At 46.7% G+C, this 27,387-nt stretch overlaps 1 pseudogene across 1 annotated transcript in view; it reads right to left on the reverse strand.

The window, feature by feature from the left end:
- The window catches only part of LOC110495963 (partitioning defective 3 homolog B-like), a 194,584-nt pseudogene that overhangs the window by 59,451 nt on the left and 107,746 nt on the right, over positions 1 to 27,387 (reverse strand). The window contains exons 7-12 of the transcript XR_016488178.1: positions 18,219 to 18,307; positions 17,949 to 18,074; positions 16,550 to 17,061; positions 11,700 to 11,832; positions 11,216 to 11,344; positions 5,519 to 5,720 (exon numbers count right to left, since the gene is read on the reverse strand). The product of XR_016488178.1 is annotated as a partitioning defective 3 homolog B-like (transcript). The remainder of the gene's footprint in view (positions 1 to 5,518; positions 5,721 to 11,215; positions 11,345 to 11,699; positions 11,833 to 16,549; positions 17,062 to 17,948; positions 18,075 to 18,218; positions 18,308 to 27,387) is intronic.

Below are 27,387 nucleotides of genomic sequence, written 5' to 3' on the forward strand. Positions count from 1 at the left end.
AATGCAAAAACAAAAGTTCAATATGTGCCATGTAAGAAAGTTAATGTTTAAGTTCCTTGCTCAGAACATGAGAACATATGAAAGCTGGTGGTTCCTTTTAACATGAGTCTTCAATATTCCCAGGTAAGAAGTTTTACGTTGTAGTTATTATAGGAATTATAGGACTATATATATCATTAACCTTTGACCATTGGATGTTCTTATAGGCACTTTAGTATTGCCAGTGTAACAGTATAGCTTCCGTCCCTCTCCTCGCCCCTACCTGGGCTCGAACCAGAAACACGTCGACAACAGCCACCCTCGAAGCAGCGTTACCCATGCAGAGCAAGGGAAACAACCCCTCCAAGGCTCAGAGCGAGTGACGTTTGAAACGCTATTAGCGTTTACACCAGCCTCAACTCGGGAGTTGATAGGCTTGAAGTCAAACAGCGCAATGCTTGACGCACAATGAAGAGCTGCTGTCAAAACGCAAAAAAAAGTGCTGTTTGAATTAATGTTTACACGCCTGCTTCTGCCTACCACCGCTCAGTCAGATACTTAGATACTTGTATGCTCAGTCAGATTATATGCAACGCAGGACACGCTAGATAATATCTAGTAATATCATCAACCATCAACTAATGATTATGATTGATTGATTGTTTTTATAAGATAAGTTTAATGCTAGCTAGCAACTTACCTTGGCTTACTGCATTCGCGTAACAGGCAGTCAGTCGCCTTGTGGAGTGCACAAGGACTAGTTAACTACAACTTGCAAGATTGGATCCCCCGAGCTGCCAAGGTGAAAATCTGTCATTCTGCCCCTGAACGATGCAGTTAACCCACCATTCCTAGGCCGTCATTGAAAATAAGAATGTGTTCTTAACTGACTTGCCTAATTAAATAAAGATTGAATTAAGGTGTAAAAATATATATATAAATTGAAATGTCTCAACTTCTGGTCCTCACAAGGAAACTGACTTCCACATGACTTCTGGTCCCCACAAGGATAGTAAACAAACAAACAAAAACACACACTGTCAGAATTGGGTTAGGTCCCAGTTTCAGTGTGAGGCTGTGGCTTCTCCTCCCCTGGCTGCCTGTAGAGAGACAGCCAGAGAGAGACACTGGGGACAGACGGATTGTCTCAGCCCTCCCTGCACACGCTCATTAGCTAGCCTCTTTAGAGTTTTCAATTAGCATTCACACACACACACACACGCAGGGAGGGAGCCTGCGACAACGGGCAACACGCACATGCAACACACAAGAAGAGAGAGACACGCGCACATGCACACCTCAGCCCCCCAAACATACGCACTTTCAATTTATGCTAAAATATCTCATCAACTTTCTCTCGCTCCAAGTTTGCCTTTTTTAAATCTCTCAATCTCCTTTCTTCCTTGTTTCTTGTTTTTGACAAACTAAAACATCTTGAGAAGGCAACCAGAAGAGGAGATGGAAGATCTCTTTTCAGGGTTTTTCTTTATTTTTACTATTTTCTACATTGTAGAATAATGGTGAAGATATCAAAACTAGGAAATAACACATATGGAATCATGTAGTAACCAGAAAAGTGTGAAACAAATCCAAATATATTTTATATTTGAGATTCTTCAAAGTAGCTACCCTTTGCCTTGATGACAGCTTTGCACAGTCTTGGAATTCTCTCAACCAGCTTCATGAGGTAGGAATTATAGGAATGCATTTTAATTAAAAGGTGGGCCTTGTTAAAAGTTCATTTGTGGAAATTATTTCCTTCTTAATGCGTTTGAGACACTCAGTTGTGTTGTGACAAGGTAGGGCTGGTATACAGAAGATGGCCCTATTTGGTAAAAGACCAGGTCCATATTACGGCAAGAACAGCTCAAATAAGCAAAGAGAAACGACAGTCCATCATTATTTTAAGACATGAAGGTCAGTCAATTTGGAAAATGTCGAAAAACAGTGCAGTCGCAAAAACCATCAAGCACTATGATGAAACTGGCTCTCATGAGGACTGCCATAGGAAAGGAAGACCCAGAGTGATCAGCCCCCTCTTGTTCACCCATGACTGCGTGGCAAGCATGCCTCCAACTCAATCATCAAGTATGCAGACTACAGTGGTAGGCTTGATTACCAACAACAATGAGACAGCCTATAGGGAGGAGGTGAGGGCTCTGGGAGTGTGGTGCCAGGAAAATAACCTCTCACTCAACGTCAACAAAATTAAGGAGATGATCGTGGACTTCAGGAAACTGCAGAGGGAGCACCCCCCTATCCATGTCGATGGGACCGCAATGGAGAAGGTGGAAAGCATCAAGTTCACAAACTTTTACAGATGCACAATTGAGAGCATCCTGTCGGGCTGTATCACCGCCTGGTACAGCAACTGCACCTCCAACAACCGCAAAGCTCTCCAGAGGGTGGTGTGGTCTGCCCAACGCATTACTGGGGGCAAACTTCCCGCCCTCCTTGATACCTACAGCACCCGATGCCATAGGAAGGCCAAAAAGACGTCAGCCACCCGAGCCACTGCCTGTTCACCCCGCTATCATCCAGAAGGCGAGGTCAGTACTGGTGCATCAAAGCTGGGACCGAGAGACTGAAAAACAGCTTCTGTCTCAAGGCCATCAGACTGCTAAATAGCCATCACTAGCATATCAGAGGCTACTGCCTATAGGCAGATTAGGAATCACTGGCCACTTTAAGGAAATGAAACACTAGCCACTTTAATAATGTCTCTGTATCTTGCATTACTCATCTCATATGTGTAAACTGTACTCTATACTATTCTACAGCATCTTAGTCACTTTAATTGTTTGTAAATATTGCATCACGCATCTCATATGTATATACTGTCCTCTGTACTATGCCGCTACCTTAGTCCAACGCCGCTCTGATTTATGTATATATATCCTTAATCCATTCCTTACTTAGATGTTGTCACGTTCTGACCTTAGTTCCTTTGTTTTGTCTTTTGTTTTGGTATGGTCGGGCGTGAGTTGGGTGGGTTGTCGATGTTAGTTTGTCTATGATTTTCTATTTCTGTGTTTGGCCTGGTATGGTTCTCAATCAGAGGCAGCTGTCAATCGTTGTCCCTGATAGAGAACCATATTTAGGTAGCCTGTTTTCCATTGTGTTTTGTGGGTGGTTGTTTCCTGTTTAGTGTTTTTGTTTCACCTTTCAGGACTGTTTGTCGTGTTTGTTGTTGTGTCTAGTGTTGCATATTTCATTAAATAATATGAACACTTACCACGCTGCACCTTGGTCCTCCTCTCCTTCCCCAGACGACAAGCGTTACAGATGTACGTGTATTTTGGGTATGTTGTTTAACTGTTAGATATTACTTGTTAGATATTACTACACTGTCAGAGGTAGAAGCACAAGCATTTCGCTACACCCGCAATAATATCTGCTAAACACGTGTATGTGACCAATAAAATTGTCTTTGATTTGCAGAGGATACATTCATTTGAGTTAACTGCACCTCAGATTACAGCCAAAATAAATGCTTGACAGAGTTCAAGTAACAGACACATCAACATCAACTGTTCAGAGGAGACTACGTGAATCAGGCCTTTATGGTCAAATTGCTGCAAAGAAACCATTACTAATAATATCAATAATAAGAAGAGACTTGCTTGGGCCAAGAAACACGAGCAATGGACATTAGATCACTGGAAATCTGTCCTTTGGTCTGATGAGTCCAAATGTTTGATTTATGGTTCCAACTGCCGTGTCTGAGACGCAGAGAAGGTAAACAGATGATCTCGGCTTGTGCGGTTCCCACCGTGAAGCATGGAGGAAGTGGTGTGATGGTGTGGGGTGCTTTGCTGGTGACATTGTCAGTGATTTATTTAGAATTCAAGGCACACTTAACCAGCATGGCTACGACAGCATTCTGCAGGGATACGCCATCCCATCTGGTTTACTCCTAGAGGGACTATCCTTTGTTTTTCAACAGGACAATGACCCAACACACCTCCAGGCTGTGTAAGGGCTATTTGACCAAGGAGAGTGATGGAGTGCTGCATCAGATGACCTGGCCTCCACAAACACCCGAAATCAACCCAAATGAGATGGTTTTGGATGAGTTGGACCACAGAGTGAAGGAAAAGCAGCCAACAAGTGCTGAGCATTTGTGGGAACTCCTTCAAAATTGTTGGATAACCATTCCTCATGAAGCTGGTTGAGAGAATTCCAAGAGTGTGCAAAACTGTCATCAAGGAGAATGGTGGCTACTTTGAAGAATCTCAAATATATAATATATTTTGATTTGTTTAACACTTTTTAGGTGTTTGACTGGTAGTGTAGGTAAATTGCAGTTGGTCCAGAACAAAGCAGCGCGTATCGCCCCTAGATGTACACGGAGGGCCAGTGTCACTAACATGCATGTCAATCTCTCCTGGCTCAAAGTTAAGGAGAGATTGACAGCATCAATATTGGTCTTTGTGCGAGGTACTGATGTGTTGAAGGTCGCGAACTGTCTCTTCAAGCAGTTGGCACACAGTTCAGACACTCATCGGTACAACACAAGACACGCATCCAGAGGTCTCTTCACAGTCCCCAGGTCCAGAACAGAGGCTTGGAAAAAACACAGTATTAAATCGAGCCGTGAAGACATGGAACTCTCAGCCACACCAGATATCTCAAGCTAGCAATAAAACCAGGGTTTAAAAAAACATCTAAAATAATACATTACTGCACAAAAGGGGACTGTGAAGAGACACATCCATTTTATATATCTTGTATTGTAATTTGCACTGTATTACGCATTAGACCTAGATATAGTATGTACTGAGATGTAGACTGTGTGAGACGTTTTAAATTGATGTAGTTCAGTCCTTGACTAACAATGTTCTGTACTATGTATTATGTCATGCTTCATGTGGACAGAAAGAGTAGCTGCTGCTTTTGCAGCGGCTAATGGGGATCCTAATGAATACCATATACCTCTGAGAGAAGAGTTTATAAGTCCAGTTTGAGGCTTCCATCGAAGTACTGATGTACTAGTATTGCTCAAGTACCTCATCTCCCTGTTCCCAGTGCAGGCCTTATCTACACAGGGACACAACACCTGCCCTACTGCTTTCATCTGATCTGTGGAAAGAGATGGGAACCAGGGGAGTTCAGAGTGTATCTATCAACTCCAAGTGTCACTACAGTGATGGAGTGTGGCCCTCAGTGGAAGATTCTAGAAAGGGCCCTCAATCCGATCCACCCGAAAAGAGAAAAGTCTAAGAAAAGTCTGAGCACACTGCCAGAGGGCCGAGGTCAATGGGGTCACCAGGGGTCAGAGGTCAGGGGAACTGAAACAGATGTGGGCTTCAGACTGGACAGGACTGCTGAGTATCGGGGTTTACAGAGTAAAGAGAAACAGATGGGACAGAGAGAGCCGGAAGATAGAAGGAAAGAGACAGTAGAAAGGGAAACAAGGTGGAGAGAGAGACAGAAAGAGAGCAGGCTGAGCGAGAATTGGAAAGAGGAAAAGAGAGACAACAGAGAAAGGGAGACAGACAGAGAAAGGAAACATTGAGATAGAAAAAAGACCGAAGCAAAACAGCACCATTCATTCCTGCTTCTGCCCCTCCGCGAATGATGGACTTGATGAAGATGCCCAGGTCCTCGTCCTTCTCCCGGGACTTGTTGCCCTTGAGGCTGATGCCCAGGCCGGTCGAGCCAGTGTCGTTCAAGAGCACCTCGAACATCAGCTGCTCCCGCCCATCCTCCAGCACCATGGGGCTAGCCTCCTCCCGTTTCTGAAAGAGGGAAAGAGAAGAATGAAGAAGAGGACAGAGAGAGATTGTTTTGATATTGAAACAAGCATAGGGCAGTTAATGAAAATAAAAAAAAAATACAACGCTGAGTGAAATAGACAGAAAATGAAACATCTCGTCCATATGAGAACTCATCGAATGAGGATGACAGGGAGAGGGAGCGGGAAAAGAGGACGAAAGAAAAAGGTAACAGAGAAGGTGAAAGAAAAAAGGTGAAAAAGGTCAAACACAAAAGAAGAGGGATATTTGCATTATGGATCCAAGATGGTGGAAAACGGGTGAGGGGAGGAAGAATAAATAAAAAGAGGAAGAGGATGATGGGAAGTGAGAAGGAGCAGGTGGTGAGAAAGAGAGAACGAGGGAGGAGACGGCAGGCAGAGAGGTAATTCCATTTGAACATGAAAGGCAGACAGAGAGCGTGCCATTTCAAAAGGAAGCACAATAACCTTTTTATACATCCTTCTAGAGAGCGATGGAGGGAGGGCGACAGGGGGATCATTTAAAAGTAATAACCCATCCCTGGAGATATCCACTCTCCCATTCACTCTCTCAGTCTCTCTCCCATTCACTCTCTCAGTCTCTCTCCCATTCACTCTCAGTCTCTCTCCCCCTCTTTTCTCTCTCCTCCTTCATCCCACTCTTAACGTGAACAAAATGACCCGGTGGTTCCGGGAGCGAGAATTGGCTACCAAATGAAAGAAAGAGAGAGAGAGAGGGGGAGAGAGAAGACAAAGAAATGCCAACAAAAGAAAAGAAAAATGTCTGTCATTATGACAGAGTGGTGAGAGAGAAAGTGGTGCTAGGGTTTTGTCACCAGGGAAACGGGCCTGTAAAGAGGTGCTTTGAGGCTCTTTCACATAGCCGGCCTATTTTCCTGTGAGGAGGACAGCGACCAACGCAGGTGGGGAAAAATACTGTGTGTACTGTATATGTTTACATTTGTTAACAATAATGGTGTGTGTTACGCCACATTAGTCCAAACTAAGAGACACCGAGTGTGTATGTGAAGTGTCTGTGATTTTATTTTTTCACAGCTGCCCAATATAAAATCCAAAAGCTCATTGAGCTGCTTTCCTTCATACCTTATCTGTTATTGGAAGCAGATTTATTTTGAACCTCCCAGGTTGCCATATAATATGGCCAGCGGTCTAGCGACAGAGGCAGGAAAGAACGGCTCAGTGTAGCTTTACAGGTTTCTCACTATAATCCCACTGGTGTTGGGTGACATTCACCTGAGTCCTGAGGAGGCCCTTGTTTAGCCAACAGAACACCCCCACTGTTCTCTACCCCTTGATCCTCGGCAGGGGAAGACCTAACAGCCTCTTTACCTGGGTAGAGCCCCTTAGGAAAATGGGCAGTCTAGTCTGGGGCCTCACTCTCATGGAGCTCCATCACCATCACCTCGAGCTATTGTGGAAACTCCGTTGTACACGGAGTAGTAAAGATGGGAAGCTTTCATTCGGAACGAGGCTCCATTTATTCTTTATTCAATGGAGTCAGTGAGAAGACTGACGCAAGGATCCAGCAATCCAGCTCAGACTAGACACTTTGACAGCTGACGTGACAGACTGACAGGTCTCGTTGGGCATCTCTATCCCTGACACACATCCATAAGGGAGAGAAGGAGAAGAGGAGAGGTGGAATCTGAAGAGACGTAACAGCTGCAGGATATTCCATTGTCAGTGTGAGGGGAGAGATATTCCAGCAGCACTTTGTAACTAAAGTTATTTAAACTTTTTTATGAATGTCTTTGGTTTGATCTGTTGATGCAAAGAGCTGTCTTTTTGGGTCACTGTGTGGCAGGCTAACACACACACACACACACACACACACACACACACACACAAGATATGTCCACCGTTCTTAAGGGACTAAATCACATTTAAACAGCCCCCCCCCCCCCCCCCCCACACACACAGAGCAAAACCCTTCCATTCCTGAGCCCTGTGGCTCCACTGGCGCACAACACGCCTCATTGTCTCTCCTCAAGTGCTTGTTAACAGGCTTTAAGAGGGGAGACCACCCTTGATCAGAGGAACGAGGAAGACAAAAGGAACCGTTCTACCCATGGGGAAGAAGAAGAGGTGGGGGTGTAAGGAGACCGATTAATACACACTCCTGTCAGCCGGGCTTCTGAAAAGGCGCTTTTCAAAGTGGCAGATTAGCGACGAGAGCGACATTCAATTAAGATGAGATCTTTCTCGCTACTGCTCGATCGGAGAGAAATTAAGTCTGCCAATTATTGGAAGTAATGTTGAGTTCTTATGTTCTCTGTACCTGTGCCTCAGTAGGGGGAGGAGGGGAAGCCAAATTGCTGATGGTTGGGATCATTTGTGTGTGTGTGTGTTTGTGACCTTGAGTGGTTAGCTACCATGGTTCCAGGACACAACCATCCAAGAATGAGAAAAGAAGTGCAGAGGAGTGGAGAAGGGAGAGGAAGCAGCTCTATGCGTGATGGGCATGCCGACAGCTCTATGCGTGATGGGCATGCCGACAGCTCTATGCGTGATGGGCATGCCGACAGCTCTATGCGTGATGGGCATGCCGACAGCTCTATGCGTGATGGGCATGCCGACAGCTCTATGCGTGATGGGCATGCCGACAGCTCTATGCGTGATGGGCATGCAGACAGCTCTATGAGTGATGGGCATGCAGACAGCTCTATGAGTGATGGGCATGCAGACAGCTCTATGCGTGATGGGCATGCAGACAGCTCTATGCGTGATGGGCATGCAGACAGCTCTATGCGTGATGGGCATGCAGACAGCTCTATGCGTGATGGGCATGCAGACGTGTAGGTGACCACCACGCTGAGCTTGTCCGAAGACGGACAGAAAGACAAAAGGAGGTTTCGACCAACGCACCTCACTTTTAAAGGCGAGTCGAGACTGATTGAGATCTACAAACCACCTTGCATCACAAATTCAATCCGAAGGACAAACTAAACACTGACAATCAAGTCCAGATCAGGTTTTATCAGCAAGTTATTCTTGAAAGGCGAGGATCACACCTCAATACAATACTAAGAACAGGCCCGGGACACGGTCACCTATTCTTATTGTCTAAGTAACCGGAGTCACGTTCTGCGCATGTGCAAATTGAACTTGAAGCTATCATTTCGCTTCTAAACAAGGGCCTCAGCTCATCTGATGGACAGCACAGTTTGTGACTTGTATGAATATTTCCAAACAATATTAATAAGCATGTGGCAGTAATTTAGATGGCAGTATACTCTGAGCGTATAAAACATTAAGAACCCTTCCCCCCCTTTTCCCCCTCATAAGGGCCTCAATTCGTCAGGGCATGGACTCTTCAAGGTGTCGAAAGCATTCCACAGGGACGCTTTCCTAGCCACCGTGCTTAGTTTTTCCTAGCCACCGGGCTTCAACATCTGCATTGCTTGCTGTTTGGGGTTTTAGGCTGGGTTTCTGTATAGAACTTGGTGACATCGGCTGATTTAAAAGGGCTTTAAAAATCTATTTGATTGATTGATTGACTCCAATGCTTCTCACAGTTGTGTCAAGTTGGCAGAATGTCCTTTGGGTACATAGACCATTCTTGATACACACAGGAAACTGTGGAGCATGAAAAACCCACCAGCATTGCAGTTCTTGGCGCACTCAAACCAGTGCGCCTGGCACCTACAGCCATACCCCGTTCAAAGGCACTTTGTGCGGAGTCAGAAGACTATTATTAGCTTAGGGGTTAGGTTTAGGTTTACAAATGGGGTTACAATAAGGGTTAGGTTGAGGAGTTAGGTTGAGGAGTTAGGTTGAGGAGTTAGGTTGAGGAGTTAGGTTGAGGGAAAATAGGATTTTGAATGGAAGTACATTTTTAGGTCCCAACAAGGACAGAATAACAACGTATGTGTTACCGGCCAAATTGTCCGGGAGAAAGAAAAACAAAACTATGCAAAATAATGCTTTTTATTCATTGATGGAAATACCAATGTGCTTCAACTTCAAAGGCAAAACGACTACAGGCTAATAAATCCTCAAGCTGCTTGGAAATTAGTGTCGGGTGTGTGTGTTTCTATTTCTACTCACACATAAGACGGCAGGTCTTCATAAGGGACTTTAGCTGAAGATTGTGTTGATTGTCCTTGTTTCCAGTGTTCCCGTCGAGGGGGGATTCTTTCTCCAAAACAGAGTAAATACGGCCTCAAGAATGCGACTTCTTGAGGATAAAGCATTTAGGCTGATGGGCATCGCAAGCTGCTCCAAGGAGTTGGGCAGTTTTGACTTCCCAGCAGCAGCGGTTCTGTTGTTGGGGGGGCTAAATAGAGGCTAAATAGATGGGTCTTTGTGTTGGGGGCTTTGTGAGCGCAGCTGCAGTATTAGGGTTGTGACTGAGGCAGAATAAGGAGAGAAGACGAGTGTTATGTACGTATGCGTTTGCTGTACAACGGACCACAATTGCATCTAAATGTGGAAGTTTAAGGTATTGGAATGAGTTGTGGTCGATTGTGTGTGTGTGTGCGCCTGCCTGCATAAGTTCTGTCTGTGAGCATTGCTAAACTTGAGTGAGGGTGAACATGTACATGAGTTTGAGGGACATGAAACGATATTTGAGGAGGAGGCCTGCAGAGAAGAGAAGGGGTTCATCTTTAAGGGAATCTAACTTCAACAGCCCAGATAAAGACAGAGTTCAAAAAGAACAAGATAAGAGGAAGTCAAGAAGCACCTTAGTGTGGATGTTGTGGAAATGTTGGGTATTTTAATGAGGGCTAATGTGAGCACTGTGTGTATGTGTGCATGCGTGCGCGTTTCCATGTGAATATGCATCGTTCACTACAAAGCGGCGGAGTTGTCCCTCCTGAATGCTTTGAAGTTGAGGAAATTGAATAATGCGAATAATCACAGGAGTAGTGAGTGGCACACAAGGACAGAGCGCTGTTTTCTGAGAGGACCAATACAAACACACAGGACACGCACATGCACACACACACACAGCTATACACAGGACACGCACATGCACACACACGCTTCTATAGGGTACCACCGGGGCAGTTGACAGGCAGTTTATTTAGATAAAGGGGTCAAAACACGCCACTCGGCCAGGAGTCAGAAAGGTCTCTGGCCACAGCTAAACGGTCACTTAACACCCGTGTGTGTCGGCACGCACCACTTCCTGCGAGGCCGCAGGGACGTGTGTGTGACTTCCTGTCAGCCTCTGAGTCAACAAACCCAGATAAGGGCAGGAAGAGGAATGGGGCTCTGGGTACGTGTGCTGGGGCTGGGTGTGTGTGTGTCAGTGCTTGTTTGAAGGTGATGGCATGCGTGCAGGGGGGCAAAAGGGCAGTTGAAAGAGGTTGAACGCCTTTCACTAGTAATAGAAAGACGTTTCAAGGGGTAACAACATGTATAAGACAAGGAAGGGAAAGGTAGATATTCCTGGTAACATATCTGCATCAAAGATCATGCAGAGTCAAGAGCAATTGAAGGTGGCTAGAGAGAGATAAAGGTGTCTGTTCTCACTAGCTCTCTGGGTAGGAAGATCTCCTCTTGTCTGGCCACAACCACAGAGACACACTCCCCCTGCTTGGTGCTGCGCAGCATGGCCACCAGCTCCTCCTGACTTCGATCCATCAGGTCTACACCGTTCACCTACACACATCACAGGAAAGGGTTCAAATATGTACAGTATATACACAAAGTGCTTCACAGTGCATATAAATACCTACACCTAGATTTTTAAAGGTTTAAGGACCACCTTCCAGAAAAAAATACAACTAGTTTATCAGCCACAGACGGCACTGTTTGGATACTTGAAAAAGTGCTTCCTTCCTCCATTCCATGAAGCAATCACTGATGATTAGAAATCAATGGACAGGTGAATGCCGTGTGGTGGAACACTTGAGTTCACCTATCGAATCATGCCGAATCAGTCATTACTTCAAGGATGGCAGGAAGGATGCACTTTTAAGGAATTCAAAGGTCAGAGGTCAAATGACTCTTTCACCTCCAGGATGCGGTCGCCAGGCTGCAGGCGGCCATCTTAGATGGCGGCGCCACGGGCAAGGATGCTCTTGATCAGGATGGGCCCCGGGCCATGGACTATCGAGTCACCACGGTGAAACCCAGCCCCTCGGTACCTGGAGAGGAACGATAGAGGGACAGAGAGAGGGAAAGAAAGAGAATGATGAATAGGAATAGAGATAGGAAAAGAGATGAAAAAACAAGAGAGATAGAAGGTGAGTGGGGGACAGAGGGATATTATCAGCTATCCTGATAACAGTCTTAGCTATACCATCTTTCTTTTCCTTGATTTGATTGAATAGGATCCCCATTAGCTGACGCTGGGGTCCGACATAACGAAAAAGAGATTACACACAAAATACTTGACAGTTTACAGACATTCACACGTAGTGTGTGCGTGCGCATCAATCAGTTACACATACATGTCAGTACATACACACAACAAGTGACATGGGTGAGAGGCTTTGTGTCGTGTGGCGTTGCTTTATTTGTTTTTTGAAACCTGGTTTGCTGTTCACTTGAGCTTTATAAGACGTAAGGGAGTTCCATGCACTCATGGCTCTGTATAATACTTTATGTTTCCTTGAATTTGTAGTTAATTTTACAAGCGCTCCACAACTGTTGAATATAGCCGGCGTCGGCAAACGTCGGCAAAAAAAGCGTAATTAAATTGTTGCCAGCAGCAAAGTAACAGTCACCAACGCTGTGGATAACATGAAAACTGCCTAACCAGCTCTGCTAGGGCGAGTAGAATGGTCAGAGTGGTCTCATTTGTGTCTGGAAGTAGCTAGCCAACGTTAGCTTGGGTGCTTGACGTTCTAAGGTCAGAACTCTCAAATGAACCCTACTCCTCGGCCCGAGCGTCCAGTGTGCGCTCCGAGAGCGAAACGCTCTGAATTTATGAGTGCACTCTGGCACTCCATATTGGATTTAAGAACTCACACGAATGTAAAATGTCAAACTAGAGGGCCTCCCGAGTGGCGCAGTGGTCTACATCACTGCAGTCCTAGCTGTGCCATGGGAGACCCATGAGGCAGCGCACAATAGGCCCAGCATCGTCCGGGTCAGGGGAGGGTTTGGCCGGCAGGGATGTCCTTGTCCCACCGTGCACTACTGACTCCGCACAACGACACGGTCGCCAGGTGTACAGTGTTTCCTCCGACACATTGGTGCGGCTGGCTTCCGGGTTAAGTGGGCAATGTGTCAAGAAGCTGTGCGGCTTGGTTGGGTTGTGTTTCAGAGAACGCATGTCTCTCGACCTTCGCCTCTCTCTCGACCTTCGCCTCCCTCTCTCTCTCTCTGCAACTCCGTACAGGAGTTGCAGCGACGAGACAAAATTGGATACCACGACATTGGGGAGAAAAAGGGGTAATAAAAAAGTCTAACTAACTATTTGTTAAGCTAACTAACTAGCAAGAGGTTGCATAGCAACAGCATCAACTTCCGGTAGATAGGCCGAAGAGCTAGTACGCTCAACTGAACAGTGTGCTAAAATGAACTAATAATATATAGTATGTAGTATATACTCATTATGTAGTATACAGTACATTAGTATGGGTATTCGAACACAGCTTAGGTCTTTCTTTGCAGCACTTGATCATATGACTGGACAATAATCATGATAAGATAAAACTAGAGCCTGCAGGACTGGAGTGTGGTGTCAAAAAAGCAGAGCATTACGGACAGACCTGTCCCCATCATCACGACCCCACATCATCCCATCACGTCGCAATAAGGTCACTTGGTGTGCTAATAAATGGAGGGTGACATCTCCCCACTTGCCCTGCATCCTGTGTGGGGCTTAGTGGGTTCCTCCTGAGTAAACTGGTGATCAACTTCCACTGGTCTGCTGTGGGGCCCTCTCTGCTAGCACCATATTCCCTTTATAGTGCACACGGGTCCTGGTCAAAAGTAGTGGTACTATACATGGAATAGGGTGCTATTCGGGATGCAGCTCGCAGCCAAAAGCCAGCGGAAAAACGGTTTTCTTATGTGGATTAAGAGGAGGACTGCCTTCAATTTCACGTGTGAGCAGGCCTCACACTGCCTGATGGAGGAAGGTGAAGGGAGAGAAGGAAGGTGAGGGGAGGGAGAGAGAGGTATCCGGAGATATCATTCCCTCGCATGGCTCCTCTCCCTGTGGACTCACAGTTTGATTTCAAGAGTGCTTGTGTGTGTGTGTGTGTGTGTGTGTGTGTGTGTCCAAGCTCACATGTATATCTATTTGTGTGTTTGTGCATGCACGCCTGTGTGTGTACGTGCCTCCAAGCAATGAGTGAAAACTGCCACCTTGGTGAGCAGTGGAGAAAAGCCAAAAGAGGCATACTAAAAGATAGTGGTGAGTGATAAAATCTCATCTGGCAGCTAAGCTTCTGCCTACCTTCCATTAATGCTTCTAAACCTCCTAGCAGTCACTCACAGTGGGAGAGTAGTCTTTAAAGGGGAAATCATTAGTTGCTACATCCATTTTTTGACTTAGAAATTACTGGTATGTACCCATTGATTCTTGACGAATATAATTTATGAATGCCTCATGAGCTTAGTTCAACTGTCGTACCCCATCAGATCACAAAATATAAGCTTGTTTGCTCCCAAGTGGCACTGCGGTCTAAGGCACTGCATCTTAGTGCTAGAGGCGTCACTACAGACACCCTGCTTCAAATCCAGACTGTATCACATTTGGCTCAGTTTCGTCCGGGTTTGGCCGTCATTGTAAATAAGAATTTGTTCCTAATTGACTTGCCTAGTTGAATAAAGGTTCAATAAATAAAATATACATTTACTCAAATGTTTGTAAACAAAGTAAATGTAAAAAAATAATATTAAAACCACAATATAGCCTCAAAACATGGTTATAACTATCTAAACTATTGATTTGAGAGTGGTTACATTTCTCCAGCCCCATACCTCAGCTTTATACCGAAACAGGGGGGGGGGGTAAATTATTGTTTCTACGGCTGATTGACGCTTTAACCATGGAAGAGCACAACCACAATCTAAGGCTAGGTTTACACAGGCAGCCCAATTCTGATCTTTTGGCAAAATATCTGATGTGAATAATAACAGAATTGGGCTGCCTGTGTAAACGCAGCCTAAGAACTCAGTTCCCAATTTATCAGTTTTCTAGGATGATTAATTTCACTGAATCGACTGGATTGAAAACTAAACTGACCCCAACACAGCAACACATTGTACCTTTACAAAAGTACAAAAATCTGTTGTGGGGCTTAGTGGGTTCCTCCTGGTTGAATTGCTGCAAAGAAACCACTACCAAAGGACACCAATAATAAGAAGAGACTTGCTTGGGCCAAGAAACACGAGCAATGGACATAAGACCGGTGGAAATCTGTCCTTTTTTGGTTCCAACCGGTGTGTCTTTATGAGATGCGGTGTGGGTAAACAGATGATCTCCGCATGTGTATTTCCCACCGTAAAGCATGGAGGAGGTGGTGGTGTGATGGTGCTTTGCTGGTGACACTGTCTGATTTACTTAGAATTCAAGGCACACTTAACCAGCATGGCTACCACAGCATTCTGCAGCGATACGCCATCCCATCTGGTTTGGCCTTAGTGGTACTATAATTTGTTTATCAACAGGACAATGACCCAACACACCTCCAGGCTGTGTAAGGGCTATTTGACCAAGAAGGAGAGTGATGGAGTGCTGCATCAGATGACCTGGCCGCCACAATCCCCCGACCTCAACCCAATTAAGATGGAAAAGCAGCCAACAAGTGCTCAGCATATGTGGGAACTCCTTCAAGACTGTTGGAAAAGCATTCCAGGTGAAGAGAATGCCAAGAGTTTGCAAAGCTGTCATCAAGGCAACTGGTGGCAATTTGAAGAATCTCAAATATAAAATATATTTAGATTTATTTAACACTTTTTTGGTTACTACATGATTTGATAATGTGTTATTTCATCCTTTTGATGTCTTAAGTATTATTCTACAATGTAGAAAATAGTCCAAATAAAGAAAAACCCTTGAATGAGTACTGTAGGTTTTCTAAAACTTTTAACCGGTAGTGTACATCGAAATTGCCAGGCAGTATATTAACTATCTGCTATCTAACCATCTGCCCAACGTTTACTGACTTGATTAATTACATAATTCTTAGCTAAGTGGTATAGTCGTGCGATTCATTGGATATCTACTCCGATTTCAGAGCACTCTCGTGCAGAATAACTGATGAATTTACGAACTCTCAACACCCGTTGAATACGGCCGATGTCAGTAAACATCAGCAAAATAAAAAAGTTATTAAATTGTTGCCAGCAGTGGATAAATTGTCACCAATGCACTGGATAACATGAACAGCCTAACCAGCTCTGCTAGGGCAAGTAAAATGCTCAGTGAGGTGTTCTCTCATTCGTGTCTGGAAGTAGCTAGCCAACGTTAGCAAGTTAGCTTGGGTGCCTGACTGCCATTGAACGCTCGGATCAACCCTTTTCCTCGGCCAGAGCGTCCAGTGTGCGCTCTGAACTCTGACAACGCTCTGGATTTACGAATGCCCAGAGCACACTCTGGCACTCCAGATTGAATTTACGAACACACCCGAAATCGTAAAATGTTTAGCTAGTCATTTGTTAAGCTAACAAGCTAGCAAGAGGTTTCATAGCAGCAGCATCAACTTCCGGTAGACAGGCGAAGCTCTAGTACGCTCAACTGAAAGGATATACTGTAGTTCGTTTCCAGTATACTAAAATGAACTAATAGTATGTAGTATATACTCATTAAGTATGAAGTATATACCCATTAAGTATGTAGTATACAGTATGTTAGTATTGGTATTTGAACACAGCAATACCCCCTTTTCCATAGTGCTTCCATACCTTTCCTCAGGTCAATCTTCAGCTTCCGGCCTCCCTTCTGGTTGGTCAGGTTGGCCAGGTTAGGGAGCCCAGTGGGACTCTTTCCCCGGGACAGGGGGCTCTCACTGACCCCCACCGCCGTGGGGGAGGCCCCATCCCGATATCTGACCACCGGGGCTGGGGACACACTGAGGGGCATCTCCTCTGGGACGTGCCCAGTCTGGTGCTCCCATAGCAGGGTGAGAGAGGCTGGCAGATCGGGGGTCTTGGAGCGGAGGACACAGAGCTCTGGACGTCTCGGCTCCAGTTTGGGACTGATCTGCTCTGGTTTCACGGTTTCTGGTTTCACTTCTGGTTTAGCGTCCATTTTTTGGTGGATCACGAGGGGGCTCATGGCTTTGGAGACGGAGTCGTGACTGTCGGTGAAGAGCTGCCCGATGAGGCGTTTCTCGTATCGCTGCTTGTTAGCCAGCGGCAGGATCTCCAGGCGCACCAGAGGGGAACACATGGCCTGACGGAACACTTCCTGGGACCTGTGGGTGTGAGGAAGTGACATCATCAATGTCCGTCTCTGAAGGACATGACTGAAGTTTGAGAATACTGTTATATCAGACTTAATTGTACGGTTTTCCACTATGTACACCAAGCACAGAGCTTCCATTGGTATCAACACCAGTACAAACTCAAGCTTACTAAGTTCTCATTCAACACCCACATTGACTAGAGGTCACAGACTAGACCCTCAAGAGTCAATTCACTAGAGACAAGTAATCTATAGTAGTAGTCACTAGCAGCAACTGCTTATCCAGAACCAGTGTCAGACCTATTGTCAAGCCTCTTCTGGGCTATACTATCAGATCTAACAAGGTCCACCTCTTTTACTGGGCATTTCATTCAGGTAGGGGATTAGACAATCCTCCTTGATGCCCACCAATTCTTTCTCTTTTTACTGTTTGTCTATCTCTTATCTTTCTCACTCACTAGCCCCACTCCTTTTGAAGTCTAACCAAATGCTGTGATGGTCATAAATGAACCTATTCCCGACAACAGTGAAGCGAGAGAATGAGTGTTTCTCGCTTTCGTTTTCTCTCTCACACGCTTTTGTTGCTGTGGAGATGGGGTGTGAGATAAATCCAGGAATAGGGAGGATTTGTAAGAGCAGGGATTAAGAAGGGCTCCTAATAAAAGGGAAAATAAAAGGGAAACTGAGTGACAGACCGGCCTCATACTGGTAGATTTGTGATAGTGTAGGGCAGGCTTGCATCCAAAATGACACAGGATGCGTCTCAAATGGCAACCTATTCCCTACATAGTGCACTACTTTTGACCAGGGACTTATGGGTAAAAAGGAGTGCACTATAAAGGGAATACAGAGACATTTGAGAATCATCCTGCGATAGCGTAGAGCCGAGGTACGTACTGGGCAAATGTCTTGTCCATTAGCTCGGTGCCGCTAATCTGAACGATGCACTCATCCTCCCGGAAAAGGCCCTCTCTCATGGAGCGACTGTTCGCCTCGATACTTTTAATGTGCAGGCCCAGGGTCCTGAGAACGGATGATAAACACAGTCTGAACACACACACACACACAAACAGCCTTCAATGCATGGGTAGAGAATGTGTAAGAGAGTGCGTGAAAGTGAGTGAGTTACAGTGAGCGAGTGAAAGTGAGTGTGTGTGCGTTCCTCACTGTCCACTCAGCAATGAGCAGTAGGGGACGACATGGATCCCCAGCGGTCCCTGTTCTCCAGAGAGCTCCCCACTATCTCGGTCAGGGGGCTGAAGAGACAAAACACAGTCAAGAGATAGAGAGTTTGTGTTTGTCAATCTCACTCACGCACAAAAATGGTAACAGGAACACAGATACCTACAAATACAAATCTCTGGGTGCAAGTTAACCTCCCTTTTCATGTAAAAAAAGTAATGACCATAGTGCTTCTAGGAAAAGAGGATTATTTTGTACATTTATTTACCTGCAAGTTTGACCAATTCCAATCCCCTTGCTTAAGGGGGTCCTGTGTCCTTTGAGATAATTTTTTATGAAGAAGGACTGAGAAGCTCAGTTCTGATGACTTTTTAAAAAGGACATTCTATTCCCAAATGAATAAAAATGTCATTATACTGACACCATCTAAAATTTAATTTCCACCTCGAGAAATTAGCCCAATAACATATTGGTAAGAATTGAGTAAAAATGCGTAAAAATTTGTGCCATTAGCAGTTTTAGTTGAGTGCCGCGGTGGTGGTGAGCATTATAGATTGATGTTCAGATGAAGGGAATTAAACGTCAGCAACAACCGTGCATGTCAGTTCAGCACACAAAGTGTAACAGTGAAAATAAAGTTTTGTATTTCGTAGAACAGACATGCTTCTGCATTAGGCTGGCATCTCCAAACCAGCCCACCCCCGAACACCCCAGAGACTTTTATTGTGGATCTACACGGATCTAAAAAAAACGACCTCTCTAGAATCCATATGATGTATATACACGTTGCAGTGACAGAACTTAAACCCTTGCAAAACAGAGACAAAAACAGAGTCACACTCTCTCCCCCCTTCCCTCGCTCCCTGAGACAGACAGTGGTTGAGTGAACAAGGTCAAGGTGAATTAACTGGCATTTACATGGGCCAGCTGCGCTTATGCAAGCGTGTGAAACCTGCCCTGTCAGGTTGTGTAAGTATGATGCTGGAGCGTGGTGGAGCGGAGAGGTGTGTGATGCTAGGTTTAGCTGCTTGCCTTTCGAACGTGATTGGTTTCAGGCCACAGGGCATGCTGCCCTTCGACCTAGAGTGTGTCCCAAATGGCACCCTTTTCTATATATAGTGCACTACTTTCGACAAGAGCCCCATGACTTTGTTCAAAAGTGGGGTATTATAGAGGGAACATGGTATCATTTGGGACGCATTCCAAGACTGTATACACACACCCTCTACTGTAACAAATCTTTTTCGCGTACACACATGCCAGGCTGCCATTAGACCCTAGTAGACAGAGGGGAAGGACTCCCACAGTGAATGTGCATAGATTTACCAACACACCACTGAGCAGGGGAATGGAGCTAATGACTAGATCTGGCTGGCCACAAATTTACACAGGTACACACTCAAATGTGCATCAAAAGACCCTGTATGCCCAGTTGAGAACCGGGATACTGCCTCTGGCAATTGAAGTATGTAGGTCCAATGCCATTGATGAAGAAAAGCAGCTATGTACAGTCTCCAATTTAGGGAAGAAGAATGAACGGGATGGAGAATGAATGGTACTTTCATTTTACTGTACTTTATATGATGATTTAAGAGTAACTAGGATGAAACGCAACAACAGAAACCATAGCAATTCTGGATTAGTGATTAAGACAAACTTGAATGGATATTTAGAAAAATAAATGTTCCTGGGTGCAAATGTTATTTCCAAAGCTTAGAAGATAAGACAAGGTTTTTATGTTTAAAAAAAAAAAACTATTTTCATTTCCCTAGGAATGCTTTCTGAACACGTCTACATTAATGTGGATGCTACCATGATTACAGATAATCCTGAAAGAATCATGAATAATTGTGTGAGAGCGTTACAGAGGCACAAAGATACCCCAACGAGATGCTAACCTCTCACCATTTCCAGTACCAGGGGAGGTGAACCTCTCACCATTACCAGTACCAGGGGAGGTGAACCTCTCACCATTACCATTACCAGGGGAGGTGAAGCTCTCACCATTACCAGGGGAGGTGAAGCTCTCACCATTACCAGGGGAGGTGAAGCTCTCACCATTACCAGGGGAGGTGAAGCTCTCACCATTACCAGGGGAGGTGAAGCTCTCACCATGACCAGTACCAGGGGAGGTGAAGCTCTCACCATGACCAGTACCAGGGGAGGTGAAGCTCTCACCATGACCAGTACCAGGGGAGGTGAAGCTCTCACCATGACCAGTACCAGGGGAGGTGAAGCTCTCACCATTACCAGTACCAGGGGAGGTGAAGCTCTCATCATTACCAGTACCAGGGGAGGTGAAGCTCTCACCATGACCAGTGCCAGGGGAGGTGAAGCTCTCACCATTACCAGTACCAGGGGAGGTGAAGCTCTCACCGTTACCAGTACCAGGGGAGGTGAAGCTCTCACCATTACCAGTACCAGGGGAGGTGAAGCTCTCACCATTACCAGTACCAGGGGAGGTGAAGCTCTCACCGTTACCAGTACCAGGGGAGGTGAAGCTCTCACCGTTACCAGTACCAGGGGAGGTGAAGCTCTCACCATTACCAGTACCAGGGGAGGTGAAGCTCTCACCGTTACTAGTACCAGGGGAGGTGAAGCTCTCACCGTTACCAGTACCAGGGGAGGTGAAGCTCTCACCGTTACTAGTACCAGGGGAGGTGAAGCTCTCACTGCTACCAGTACCAGGGGAGGTGAAGCTCTCACCGCTACCAGTACCAGGGGAGGTGAAGCTCTCACCATTACCAGTACCAGGGGAGGTGAAGCTCTCACCATTACCAGGGGAGGTGAAGCTCTCACCGTTACCAGTACCAGGGGAGGTGAAGCTCTCACCATTACCAGTACCAGGGGAGGTGAAGCTCTCACCATTACCAGGGGAGGTGAAGCTCTCACCGTTACCAGTACCAGGGGAGGTGAAGCTCTCACCGTTACTAGTACCAGGGGAGGTGAAGCTCTCACCGTTACCAGTACCAGGGGAGGTGAAGCTCTCACCGTTACCAGTACCAGGGGAGGTGAAGCTCTCACCGTTACCAGTACCAGGGGAGGTGAAGCTCTCACCATTACCAGTACCAGGGGAGGTGAAGCTCTCACCGTTACTAGTACCAGGGGAGGAGAAGCTCTCACCGTTACCAGTACCAGGGGAGGTGAAGCTCTCACCGTTACTAGTACCAGGGGAGGTGAAGCTCTCACTGCTACCAGTACCAGGGGAGGTGAACCTCTAACCGTTACCAGTACCAGGGGAGGTGAACCTCTCACCGTTACCAGTACCAGGGGAGGTGAAGCTCTCACCATTACCAGTACCAGGGGAGGTGAAGCTCTCACCATTACCAGTACCAGGGGAGGTGAAGCTCTCACCGTTACCAGTACCAGGGGAGGTGAAGCTCTCACCGTTACCAGTACCAGGGGAGGTGAAGCTCTCACTGTTACCAGTACCAGGGGAGGTGAAGCTCTCACCGTTACCAGTACCAGGGGAGGTGAAGCTCTCACCATTACCAGTACCAGGGGAGGTGAAGCTCTCACCGTTACTAGTACCAGGGGAGGTGAAGCTCTCACCGTTACCAGTACCAGGGGAGGTGAAGCTCTCACCGTTACTAGTACCAGGGGAGGTGAAGCTCTCACTGCTACCAGTACCAGGGGAGGTGAAGCTCTCACCGCTACCAGTACCAGGGGAGGTGAAGCTCTCACCATTACCAGGGGAGGTGAAGCTCTCACCGTTACCAGTACCAGGGGAGGTGAAGCTCTCACCATTACCAGTACCAGGGGAGGTGAACCTCTCACCATTACCAGTACCAGGGGAGGTGAAGCTCTCACCATTACCAGGGGAGGTGAAGCTCTCACCATTACCAGGGGAGGTGAAGCTCTCACCATTACCAGGGGAGGTGAAGCTCTCACCATTACCAGGGGAGGTGAAGCTCTCACCATTACCAGGGGAGGTGAAGCTCTCACCATTACCAGGGGAGGTGAAGCTCTCACCATTACCAGGGGAGGTGAAGCTCTCACCATGACCAGTACCAGGGGAGGTGAAGCTCTCACCATGACCAGTACCAGGGGAGGTGAAGCTCTCACCATTACCAGTACCAGGGGAGGTGAAGCTCTCATCATTACCAGTACCAGGGGAGGTGAAGCTCTCACCGTTACCAGTACCAGGGGAGGTGAAGCTCTCACCATTACCAGTACCAGGGGAGGTGAAGCTCTCACCATTACCAGTACCAGGGGAGGTGAAGCTCTCACCGTTACCAGTACCAGGGGAGGTGAAGCTCTCACCGTTACCAGTACCAGGGGAGGTGAAGCTCTCACCATTACCAGTACCAGGGGAGGTGAAGCTCTCACCGTTACTAGTACCAGGGGAGGAGAAGCTCTCACCGTTACCAGTACCAGGGGAGGTGAAGCTCTCACCGTTACCAGTACCAGGGGAGGTGAAGCTCTCACCGCTACCAGTACCAGGGGAGGTGAAGCTCTCACCATTACCAGTACCAGGGGAGGTGAAGCTCTCACCATTACCAGGGGAGGTGAAGCTCTCACCGTTACCAGTACCAGGGGAGGTGAAGCTCTCACCATTACCAGTACCAGGGGAGGTGAAGCTCTCACCATTACCAGGGGAGGTGAAGCTCTCACCGTTACCAGTACCAGGGGAGGTGAAGCTCTCACCGTTACTAGTACCAGGGGAGGTGAAGCTCTCACCGTTACCAGTACCAGGGGAGGTGAAGCTCTCACCGTTACTAGTACCAGGGGAGGTGAAGCTCTCACTGCTACCAGTACCAGGGGAGGTGAAGCTCTCACCATTACCAGGGGAGGTGAAGCTCTCACCGTTACCAGTACCAGGGCAGGTGAAGCTCTCACCATTACCAGTACCAGTGGAAGTGAAGCTCTCACCGTTACCAGTACCAGGGGAGGTGAAGCTCTCACCGTTACCAGTACCAGGGGAGGTGAAGCTCTCACCGTTACCAGTACCAGGGGAGGTGAAGCTCTCACCATTACCAGTACCAGGGGAGGTGAAGCTCTCACCGTTACTAGTACCAGGGGAGGTGAAGCTCTCACCGTTACCAGTACCAGGGGAGGTGAAGCTCTCACCGTTACTAGTACCAGGGGAGGTGAAGCTCTCACTGCTACCAGTACCAGGGGAGGTGAAGCTCTCACCGCTACCAGTACCAGGGGAGGTGAAGCTCTCACCATTACCAGTACCAGGGGAGGTGAAGCTCTCACCATTACCAGGGGAGGTGAAGCTCTCACCGTTACCAGTACCAGGGGAGGTGAAGCTCTCACCGTTACTAGTACCAGGGGAGGTGAAGCTCTCACCGTTACCAGTACCAGGGGAGGTGAAGCTCTCACCGTTACTAGTACCAGGGGAGGTGAAGCTCTCACTGCTACCAGTACCAGGGGAGGTGAAGCTCTCACCATTACCAGGGGAGGTGAAGCTCTCACCGTTACCAGTACCAGGGCAGGTGAAGCTCTCACCATTACCAGTACCAGTGGAAGTGAAGCTCTCACCGTTACCAGTACCAGGGGAGGTGAAGCTCTCACCGTTACTAGTACCAGGGGAGGTGAAGCTCTCACCGTTACCAGTACCAGGGGAGGTGAACCTCTAACCGTTACCAGTACCAGGGGAGGTGAACCTCTCACCGTTACCAGTACCAGGGGAGGTGAAGCTCTCACCATTACCAGTACCAGGGGAGGTGAAGCTCTCACCATTACCAGTACCAGGGGAGGTGAAGCTCTCACCATTACCAGTACCAGGGGAGGTGAAGCTCTCACCATTACCAGTACCAGGGGAGGTGAAGCTCTCACCGTTACCAGTACCAGGGGAGGTGAAGCTCTCACCGTTACCAGTACCAGGGGAGGTGAAGCTCTCACCATTACCAGTACCAGGGGAGGTGAAGCTCTCACCGTTACTAGTACCAGGGGAGGTGAAGCTCTCACCGTTACCAGTACCAGGGGAGGTGAAGCTCTCACCGTTACTAGTACCAGGGGAGGTGAAGCTCTCACTGCTACCAGTACCAGGGGAGGTGAAGCTCTCACCGCTACCAGTACCAGGGGAGGTGAAGCTCTCACCATTACCAGTACCAGGGGAGGTGAAGCTCTCACCGTTACTAGTACCAGGGGAGGTGAAGCTCTCACCGTTACCAGTACCAGGGGAGGTGAACCTCTAACCGTTACCAGTACCAGGGGAGGTGAACCTCCCACCGTTACCAGTACCAGGGGAGGTGAAGCTCTCACCATTACCAGTACCAGGGGAGGTGAAGCTCTCACCATTACCAGTACCAGGGGAGGTGAAGCTCTCACCATTACCAGTACCAGGGGAGGTGAAGCTCTCACCATTACCAGTACCAGGGGAGGTGAAGCTCTCACCATTACCAGTACCAGGGGAGGTGAACCTCCCACCATTACCAGTACCAGGGGAGGTGAAGCTCTCACCATTACCAGTACCAGGGGAGGTGAAGTACCAGGGGAGGTGAACCTCTCACCATTACCAGTATAATACAATTATTATGGATATATTAATGTAATAGTTTGTTTAAAATGTTTAAAACAATCTAAATAAAAGTTCTACCACAGCGACCATGTTATTTTTGCGAAGCCTATTTGGAGTTTGGACATATAAAGTTTGTATGTGAATAAAAAAATGTATAAAACGTTATAGTTATGTGAACTCACTTCACTTGTGAATAAGAGGGAGGCTTGCGCTACCGTTGCTTACGCATGACCAGATCAAATGCACTGCTGGAACGCTGATTAAGCTCAGAAAACCAGGTGTTTTAATCAGTGTATGCTTACTTCGATTTTGAACTTTCAAGATAAGCAGAGCAAAGCGTTTACATGACTATTGCCATACTCAGCCTACTGCATGTAAACGTACTCATTGTCTTACAAGCCCATGTGGGCCGGGCATCCTGAAGACGAATAATACATACGCAAACACAACTACTTTCCCTCTCTCGCACACACACACACACACACACCAGGGATGACCTGCTGGCTGGCTGCCTGTCCTGCTCATTAGGGCAGTGTAATTAGTTGTGGTTCTGGGGGTCTGCTGCAAACACAGGAGAACTGACTATCACTCATACACACAGACAGGAGAGATGGAGGGAGAGGGAGGGAAGGAAGGTGGAGAAAGAGGGAGAGAGAGAGAGAAGGAGAACAGGAGCCTAATTAGAGTGGTTATGCATCAAAGAAAAAGGGAGCGAGGGGTAGAGAGAGTGAGAGGGAGCGCGAGAGAGAGAGATAGAGAGAAAGAGGGAAAGAGGGGGGAGAGAGAGGAATGAGCATCAGGTAAGTCAGCAAAAGAGGAATAAAAGGATGAAAGGGAGGGCGAGAGAAAACGAGATGCAAGCAAATCAACCTGAATGAGCAAGGTAATCAACTGCCTATCATATAAGCCTTTATCAATAACACAGGACCATGTGTTAGTGGAGAGCAGAAAGGACATGGTAGACACACACACACACACTACAGAAACACAGATGCACACACTTGCCCTCTCCCTCCCCTTAGCATCCACTTCAGATCCATTTGCTGTTTCCTGAGAGCTACACTAAGACAAACAAATGAGCTTAAAAAGGTAGGTGTGCCGAGGTGGAACAATGGAGGAAAGAAGGGTGTGTGTGTGTTTGAGTGTGCACGTTAGTGACAGAGAGCGAAAAAGAGCGAGAGAGAGAGAGAGGAAGCATGCATGTGTGTGTGTGCTCGCACGTGATTTGTTAGCAATTGTGCATTTAGACGACTGTAATTTTATTAAGGTAGGTAGGTGAATACTTATAATTTTAAGGTACAAGCACCACTAGTATGGATGCATTTTTGCATGCATTCAATTTAAGTAAGGCTGTGTGAGCCTCAATGTACAATGAACATAACTGGATGTGTGAGTATGTGTGAATGTCACTTCATAGAGGTTGTGCACAGTACAATCCAGTACTGTATGTACGCAGTGTGTGTGTGTGAGTGAGTGAGTGAGTGAGTGAGTGAGTGAGTGAGTGAGTGTGTGTGTGGGTGAGAGAGACGCTAGCGAAGGCTAAAAAGAATAGTGTGACAGTGGAGTCCTCCCTCTCTCTCAAATGATGCCAGCCATGTAGGGAATAAACCTGACCAATTCCACCCAGATACAACCGATACTCAATTCTAACATATGATGGACTTTCCACTGACCGTTTTCTCTTCTGTCCTTTCTCAAAACAACCCTTCCCTAGTCATTATACTGCACACACTAATGACTACCATAATGATCCTCATACATTAGTTATGTCCCTGAGCTCTACACACACACACACACACACACACACACGTGTGCAAACTCCCACACATGAATACGCACAAGCATACAAACTGCGGTTTCCTCTGATCTTATCTATGGGAACTCTGTCACTATCAAAGGCCGTGCTCTCTGACTATCGGCGCTGTGATGTCCTTGTTTATCTCTGGTTGAAAGCCACAGCTCAGTGCTTTGGAGTTAAACTGGTGAAAGAGAGACACAAACTCATCACTGTCATTTATTATATTTCTCTTTTCCTCTGTTCTGTCCTTTTGTTTATGGGTTCATAGATAGAGTACACCTGCATCCCAGGGTTACACACACACACACACACTCTCTCCCCCTTCTCTGCAACAAATTTACATTCACAAAAACAAACGCTGGCACAAACAAGCTCATCAGAGGAAGCCAGAGCTTGTTAGCGCCAGGCTATAATACATGCATGCTACGCTCCTCTCCCTTTTTAGCATCCCGTGCATACACAAACAAACACATCCATTCCTCTGAGGTGGTGGAGGGAGGGAACGAGGGAGAGGAGAAAGAGATGGAACACCCACTCTTTTCTGACTAGTCGTAGATCAACTTTTGGTCTGAAGAATCTCCTCACTACCAAACTTGCGTTCCTTTTTTTTTGCCATATAAATGGCAAATTATTGGTGATAAACAAAGTCAATTGCTGGTGTTGAAAGTGTTTTCACTGCAAGTAAGATAGGTGAGTTCTCTCCATTTACAAAGTACAGTTCTTTAAATTCTATACGCATCGAATCCATTCTTAAATCGGAACGAAAATACTGGAGCACACTGTCAATATATTGGTCATGGTTTACTGTATATCAGGTTAGGTTGTGCATCCTGGCTCCTGGGACTGTGACAACTACAGGAAGTGGAGACACACACACACAGTCACAC

The sequence above is a fragment of the Oncorhynchus mykiss genome, chromosome 18 (genome assembly GCF_057628025.1).
Source record: "Oncorhynchus mykiss isolate SJ-2025 chromosome 18, ASM5762802v1, whole genome shotgun sequence".
NCBI classification, from domain to species: Eukaryota; Metazoa; Chordata; class Actinopteri; order Salmoniformes; family Salmonidae; genus Oncorhynchus; species Oncorhynchus mykiss.